The sequence below is a fragment of the Apteryx rowi genome, unplaced genomic scaffold (genome assembly GCF_003343035.1).
Source record: "Apteryx rowi isolate R43461 unplaced genomic scaffold, aptRow1 scaffold_679, whole genome shotgun sequence".
NCBI classification, from domain to species: domain Eukaryota; kingdom Metazoa; phylum Chordata; class Aves; order Apterygiformes; family Apterygidae; genus Apteryx; species Apteryx rowi.
The window spans coordinates 33,117-41,114 of record NW_020450959.1 but is presented as its reverse complement, the minus strand read 5'-3'; positions in this window follow the sequence as shown (position 1 = coordinate 41,114).

Genomic DNA, 7,998 nt, shown 5'->3' with positions numbered 1-7,998 from the left:
CCGCTTCAACTTCTTCCTTGTTCTCTTGTTCTTAGCTTTAGGTAGCTTACTATTTTCACAGTGGAAAGAAATGAGCCAAGGCAAAAAGAAAACATCCTGTAGCATCCTATTTCTTCTTTCACTTCCTCCTTCCATCCCTAGAAAACAACATATTTTCTGGTGAATACCTCATATATTAGATTATCAACAACAATCACCCACAACACCAAAATTAAAAAAGCTCTTTGAAATGCATTTAATGCTATAATTATTGCCTCCATGCAATTACAACATGAAATCGAAATATTTCACATCTCTTCAGTGTAAAGTGCAGGAATGAAAATTAGTCTTTTTAAGAGGTTTCTTCAAAAATGACTTAAATAGCTATACAAAACGAAAGCTGTGAATTGCATAATTCAGAAAAAATTATTATTTTTTTAAGTTAACCGTTCAGCTCTTTTGGTTGGTCATTGTTAAGTTAGTAAATTACCTGATAATGACATACCTCTCTATACCAATATCAAACAACTACAACATATTTCCATGGCGTTTTAGAATTTTTGAAAATTGTTTGTATTTGCAAAGTCTTGAATTCATGTATCAACATGATATTAAGCCAGGAGAACATATGAACCACAGGAAAATATTTGTGAAGAGGAAATTGTCATTAAAGGGGTTCAGAAACGCGTAATAGTTTGTGGGAGCTCGCTACGGCGCAAAGCTGTATGAATACAAAAGACAGCTCTGCCCTCTGCAGGGGTTATAAGGTATTAACTGTACTGTATTAAAAAATGGCAGGAATTTGAAAGACTGTATTAAACACCTTTAAATCAAAAGTCCTACCGTTCGTACAGATTTTTTAATCAGAGCAGTTCTAACGTAAAAGTAGAAAGGTGTGCAAAATGCATGGCACTACAAACTTAAGAGTTCCTTTTGAATGCTTATATAGAATCCCTATGTGGCAATGACTAAACAGAAATCGCATCTTTAAGGGAGGGGGAGAAGGGGGGGGGGAACAGACGCAAAAGCCATTATTACCAGCGCCACGTAACCACCTCACGGTCCTGCCTTCTTTACACCTCCAGCTCCGCGGGCGGAGAAGCAGTGTCCTTCCACGGGCAGCGCTGCCCCACCGCAGCCCTCCAGAGAGCCCGCGCGCCCCACGCAGTACGATTTATAACGGCCGTAACGGCTCGCGCCGGCGGAGCCGCGGCCGGGGGCCGTTGGGCGGCGCCCGCGCGCCTCGCCTCGCCTCGCCTCGCCACGGGACAGGACGGGACGGGACGGGAGCGGGTTTCAGCCGACGGGAAGGGCCCGCAAGGGCGGGAGAGGGGCAGCCGCAGCCGCCTGCCGTTGGGGCGAGGCGCGGCGCGGGTGCCATTGCTGCCGCCGAGGGCGGCCCCGCGCTAGGGTGGGGGCGCTCAAAGGGGGATCGTCCCAAACGGGGCCTTAACCCGAGGCATGGCGAAATACCACCATTCCCAGCCCAGGTGGCTGCTGGCTGCCCTGAGGCGGCAGCAGCCGTTCAGGCTGCTCTGCACCCTCCTTGCTGCCATGTCCCCAGCGAGAGGTGATCCTGCTCATCCCTCCCGGCGTGTTTACCTCTGGCCTTGCCCCCACCCCTTCCACGTCTGTGCTTATCACGCAATTCTCCAGACATTCATTTATTTTCATTAAAAAGCCCTCTGACACATCCTCTGAAGTTTGACTGCTTCAGGTCTCATACCCTTAAGGAGGATTATTTGATCCCTCCGGCTGAAATACTGCCAACAGCCACCTGTACTGCTTTTTCTTCTGGAACTTCTCGTGGCATTATCAGGAAGACCCAACAGGTGGCTGTGATAAGTGTATGGATAGAAAAGTTTGTTTGTGCTTAGCCTTGGTGTGATGGAGTGGGTGCTCGCTGAAAGAAGCATTTCAAGGACCTGGAGGACTCCTATTATTGAATCCTCAGTGCTGTGACTTGGTGTGTGGCAAGGGCTGTAAATCCTTTGAGAGTTGCTTTTATTCCTAGATGCACTTGAAACACAGCAACAGTGGCAAGAAATGTCTCCATCTTTTCCTCTGCACCTGGAACTACCTACTATTAGCCAAGCTTTGTCATCCCTAGGATAGGTTACTGCCTAGCAATTTACTAGGAAAAGCAAATGCCAGAAAAGAAGCTTTGGTTTAGAAAAATATGAAACAGCTGACCTCCTGCGTAAGGGAGACATTAAAGGGATTTTTCTAAGCAGATCAATTGAGAGAAGCTTTTGCACTGGTAGTTAAGATTTTCTCTTCAATTGCAGCTTCAGGGTCTTCATCTTCAAAGTGCATTAGCAGGTGAAGCAGGTTAATTGCTCAGTCATCATTAGGTCTGTCTCTCCCCTTTCCTTTCTAAGAATGCTATGATCAACAAGAACAGCCTGGTTGCCAGAGCCCAGCTCCAATTCCTGCAAAAGGAGGGCAAGATATACACAGTACAGTAGATCTGAAAGGTGGACTCTCCATCAGTAATGCTTTCCACTTAGAAAGGAAGCCATTAAGCTAACCAACAACATCAAAATCAGCACTCTCCAAAATAATCTTTTAAAAGGACAAATCTCCAAAGTCCTGTTCAGTACTCATTCTGATAAATCCGATGCTATGGATGTAGAGATGGAAATACTCAAAAGTTACAGGTCGACCAAATCATTGGTACAGACTGAGGGCTAGAATTGAAATATTTCTGTCTTAGTCTTGCGCTGAGTGAGACATTTTGACAAAGATGACTTATTAGATGGTGGAGAGCTTTTTGTCATTTCTGCAAGTATAAAAGCCTTGGTCATTGCCGGGAGTGAAATTCCAACAAGCTACCAATTCCCTCACTCAGTACATATTCCTACAAAGTTTGCCACGCAACTGCCACTTTCTTAAATAAGGCAGGAATGCAAATCAACTGCTCTAAGCAGTTAAATTAATATGTATACTACATGTGTTGGCTTGGCAGTAAACATGAGAGATCAATATCAACTCCAGCAATTAATTAATTACCTTTCTCCTACTTTCAATCTAAGTACATATCAACTTCATGAAGGTAAAGATAAAAGAATGCAGAACACTTATTTTGTTCAGTCCCAAGGATACATCCGCATGTGTTTTTCATTCTTATTTATTCTGTATTTCTAAAAAACATAACATAGCTTTCAGAGAACTGATAGCACTGAACTTACATTGCAGTTACAGGTGGGGCTTAGCAACAGCCACAGCAATGCCATCATTCTTTCCCTAATAACTAGTATAGAAAGGATCCCTTAAAAATACCAAATCTGAACAAAGTACATAGACAAGTGTTCCCAAACAGTGATATTAAGATTTTTGTAACTGCCCATGCCATCAGTTGATTTTTCTATCACATCTGGATTTTCTGTCACTTCAGAAAAACCCAGGCAATTCAAATATATGTCATTGAAGTGCTGTTAGCTCCCTGCATCATGTCCTGATGTTTTTATCCTTTTTAAAGTTGGATTTTCTTTTCTGAAGCATCAAAGTTACTATGGAAACAAGCAATGCCATTTATGCAGATATTAGTAAGCCCCCCCATACATACCATGTGAAGTGTGTTTAGATTACCAATTTGAACTAAATACAGCATAGCACGTATGTATGGAAAGAGCCCTTACAGTGGTGAACTAGCCTAGTGCAGCTGTTAGCAGAATGAGACTCTGCTGTGCACCACCTCAGAGAGGGGATCTGGCAGGGGGGCCAAATGCCTTTGAGGGGAAGGAGACATCTAGCTGTTTTTGTTATTGCTGAGAGGCAACTGCTTTCCCACAGCCTGAGGAGCTGGTAAGACATCCAAACTCAGAGCATGAATATTTTGGACTCAGCACAGTGACATTCCTTCTCCATCTCGTGGGGAAAATTGGGAGGCCGAGCTTCAGCATTACATGCCATTCTTTTAAGGCCAACATGGCACGAGAAGAATTTTGTGTATTGGGGTTGCAGGCTCTGGAGGTTGCAGGCCCTATTTTATCTAAATTTGCCTTTCTGGTTAAGACACTAAGTCTTCAGTAATGAAATTACTACAGGCCAAATCCTGCAGACACTTGTATAATATTGGAAGTTTAAAATATGCATGGATGATAGTAATTGGCAGATGAAAGTGCTCTGTTAAAGCATTATATATGTCTTGCACCATTCTGTTTAATCAGGTAAGCTTGGATAACAAATTGTCTCAGCATTTTGACTGATAAGAAGAAGATCAGAGATGAAAACTGGAACAGCATAAACCCAGAATTACTTCTGACCATGGACCAGAAGCTATGAAATTAGGGGGACAATTTGATCTAGGTTTTGGGGGTTTTTTTACTTGCATGTTTTTGCTCCCAGCAACAGTAGCAGAATCAGAATCACAGAATCGCTGAGGTTGGAAGGAACCTCTGGAGATCATCTAGTCCAACCCCCCTGCTCAAGCAGGGTCACCTAGAGCACGTTGCACAGGATCGCGTCCAGGCGTGTTTTGAATATCTCCAGAGAAGGAGACTCCACAACCTCTCTGCGCAACCTGTTCCAGTGCTCTGTCACCCTCACAGTGAAGAAACTTTTCCTCATGTTCAGATGGAACTGTCTGTGTTTCAGTTTGTGCCCATTGCCTTGCTTCCTGTCGCTGGGCACCACTGAAAAGAGTCTGGCTCCATCCTCTTGACACCCTCCCTTTAGATGTTTGTATACATTGATAAGATCCCCTCTCAGTCTTCTCCTTTCTTCTCTAGGCTAAACAGGCCCAGCTCTCTCAGCCTTTCCTCATAAGAGAGATGCTCCAGTCCCCTAATCATCTTTGTAGCCCTTCGCTGGACTTGCTCCAGTAGTGCCACATCCCTCTTGTACTGGGGAGCCCACAACTGGACACAGTACTCCAGATGTGGCCTCACCAGGGCTGAGTAGAGGGGGAGGATCACCTCCCTCGACCTGCTGGCAACACTCTTCCTGATGCACCCCAGGATACCATTGGCCTTCTTGGCCACAAGGGCACATTGCTGGCTCATGCTTAACTTGATGTCCACCAGCACTCCCAGGTCCTTCTCCACAGAGCTGCTTTCCAGCAGGTCAACCCCCAACCTGTACTGGTGCCGGGGGTTATTCCTCTGTAGGTGCAGGACCCCCTAGGTGCAGAAGGATAGCAGCTATCAAGAATAGCAATGTTGAGTTGATGTACTTAACCCAAAACTTTCAAACTATTTTTAACCGGTTTTGCTTGTCCTATTTCTGATTGGCCAGTCTGAGACTTTGTGAAGATAAGAACTTTTCAGAAAACACAGCTCACCTTCTGTAACTTCAGAATTATAAAAAAAAATATCGCCAGTGAGACCCCACTGGGTACGCAGTCGTTCTGTAAGCAGTGCAATGGTAATGCAGAAGCACAAATTTTTTAAAATGAATTCTGAAACACTTATCCCCCGTATTAGCTAACATGCATTTTTATAAGCTGTAACGGCACTTATATGCAAATAACTTCTATAGGAAATTGTGTCCTTTTCTCAGTATAATTTCTTTCCTTAGCCATTACTCAGAGGACAAGTAGCGATGAAAAGAATAAAGCAGAATTATCATTCTTGCAAAATAATAGGCTGAGAAAGCATTGTCTCCCAGTAATTTCCATACAGAGACAGAACTCCATATTATGAAGAATTGCATGGGAACCACTGTGACTTACAATTACACAGGCCTTGGTATTTTTAGCTAGAATGAGAGGACCAATGCTCAATTCAAGAGAAATTTAGAGCCCAAAGCATGACCATTTGTGCTGCAGCTTGCCTGTCACCCCTTAGAACTAGAGGAGAACAGTATTCCACTAACACGAACACAAAAGTTTCTGCAACTAAAACAGACTTCACATGGTCCTCATATGTATAGTGATAATTTTAAACTCCCTTCTAATCTACAGGTAGACCAGAGTCCTGACTCCTTGGAACAGCTGGTGATACAAAGCTGGTAAGGCTGTTTCTGCCTGAGAGAGCTACTAGTGCTAGTATATTAGAGAGTGGATCAGCCACTTTAGAGCCCTAAGCTGTCCACTTAAAAATTCTGACAGTAGGGTAGAGCCCTAAAATGTTGTGGACACTACTGTTTATTTTGCACAAGCATTTGGCAATCAGAACTGCTTGAAGATGGGCACAGTACAAGCAAAGGGACAGTTGTTCCTCTAACAATTCCACTTCTCTTGATACAGTTTGTCCAGATGAAGGGATGACGTTATACTTATGTTTAGGTCCGGCTATTTAAAGTGCCAGTGAGGTTAAGGAACACAGATCAGCAGTCTACACTTCTCTTCCCTTTGCTCTACTCATCAGTTGTCCAAACCCAGGTGAAGCAGGAATAACCTGGAAGTTTTTGCAGATTTAGTAGAGGTTTTTAAGCTTGCTGTCAAATCTTCAGTGCCTTCTGGACCAAGGAACCTTAGGAAGAATTTCTTGTCTTCCCCGCCCTTTATCTGACACAAATGCTTTTGAAAAGCAAGACTTTTTTTCAACCCAGTTTATTACATCCACTGCCCCAGAAGAGCTTGTGGTAGTTTATTTTGAAAATGTTAGTTACCTCTTCTAATTGTAGGCTAGCTTTCAACAGGAAGAAATGGAAATATCATGTATGAGCCTGTAACTTCAGTGTAAGAGGTAAGTGACTATTTCTTGTCTGCAGAGAGACTCACCCAATTGTCCAGTTTATCATGAAAATACTTCACAACTTTTATTCTTGCCTCTCTATCCAGTATCTTATCATAGCAATGCCTGGCACTGGATGCTAAAGGAAGAGCACAAGATTCTTTCCATAGTTGGTTCTTTTAATCTGTATCCCTCAGATGCTCTGCAAGAGGTAACATAAAAATGGCCATAATGAGGCCAGACCAAAATGTTCAACTCTTGACACTTGCCAGTAACGATCATACAGGCACCAGTGTGCTGGTGGGCAAGCATGCAGTGCTACTTCATCTGACCGTCTTAAGCATCCAGCAGTATCAGAAACTTCCTGAATCAGACCCGATATCTTTGTATCTAAGTAATGCTTGACAGTTTTTCCTCTGAAGTTTTAACATTTGTGGTACTGCGTAGTGATGCATTTTGTAAAGCACTTTCTTCCTTTTCATATGCCTTAGTCCTTGTATAGAAGGGGTAGTGAACAATTTCCCAATTCATCATCATTTTCCCAATTCATCATATCATTGGATATTACGAAAATAAATCAATCCATCAAAATCAGTTTTCAGCATAAATGCCTTGTAATTGCAAACACATTTCCCATCAGAGGACAACAGGTACCTGCACATGAAGGAAGGAAATTAAAAAAAAAAAAAAGCATCCATAACTCAAGTATTAGGAAGATGCAGCTTCTGTGATCTCCAACTCACCAGTATCTTAGGCGACAAGATTACTCCTGCACCCAAACATCTGCCTGAATATTATTTTTAGCTGTGAACATGATCTCAGTCATGACTGTATCAATTTCCAAGTTTGGAGAAGGAGCTGTACATCTGTTCTTTACTCCAAAAGCATGAGGCAATGGAAACATTTCTGTGAAAAGGAGTTGATGCTCTAGTGGAAGCCATATTGGCAGCAAAAAGATTACTAAAAAAAAAATCTAGGTAGATCTCTACAAATTCTTTGGCTCTAGGAGTCTGCCATGAGGTAGCACAACTACAATATAGTTTATTCTCTTTACAGAGTAGGTTACTACAGCATTTTGTTCAGAAAGGTTAAAACAAACTTTATTTTAACATACAAATCAGATTTCTTTATCAGGCAAGACATACCTCTAAAGCACAGCATAGTGTGTCTCCACACAGTATGTCACCACTTGTGCTACAGTAATCCTGAGATATGGAAACAAGCCCTAAAACTTAAATAAAAAAAAGCCAAAATGTCTTTTTTCAATCACTCCTGCTACAATATCCTCCATTTGGAAACTAAGAAAAACATTACATAGTTCTGAATCAAGAAAACAAATTATCTACAAGCCAAATACCCAAGATACTTGTCTAATTCCCTGCTGTCATCCGGGTGTACT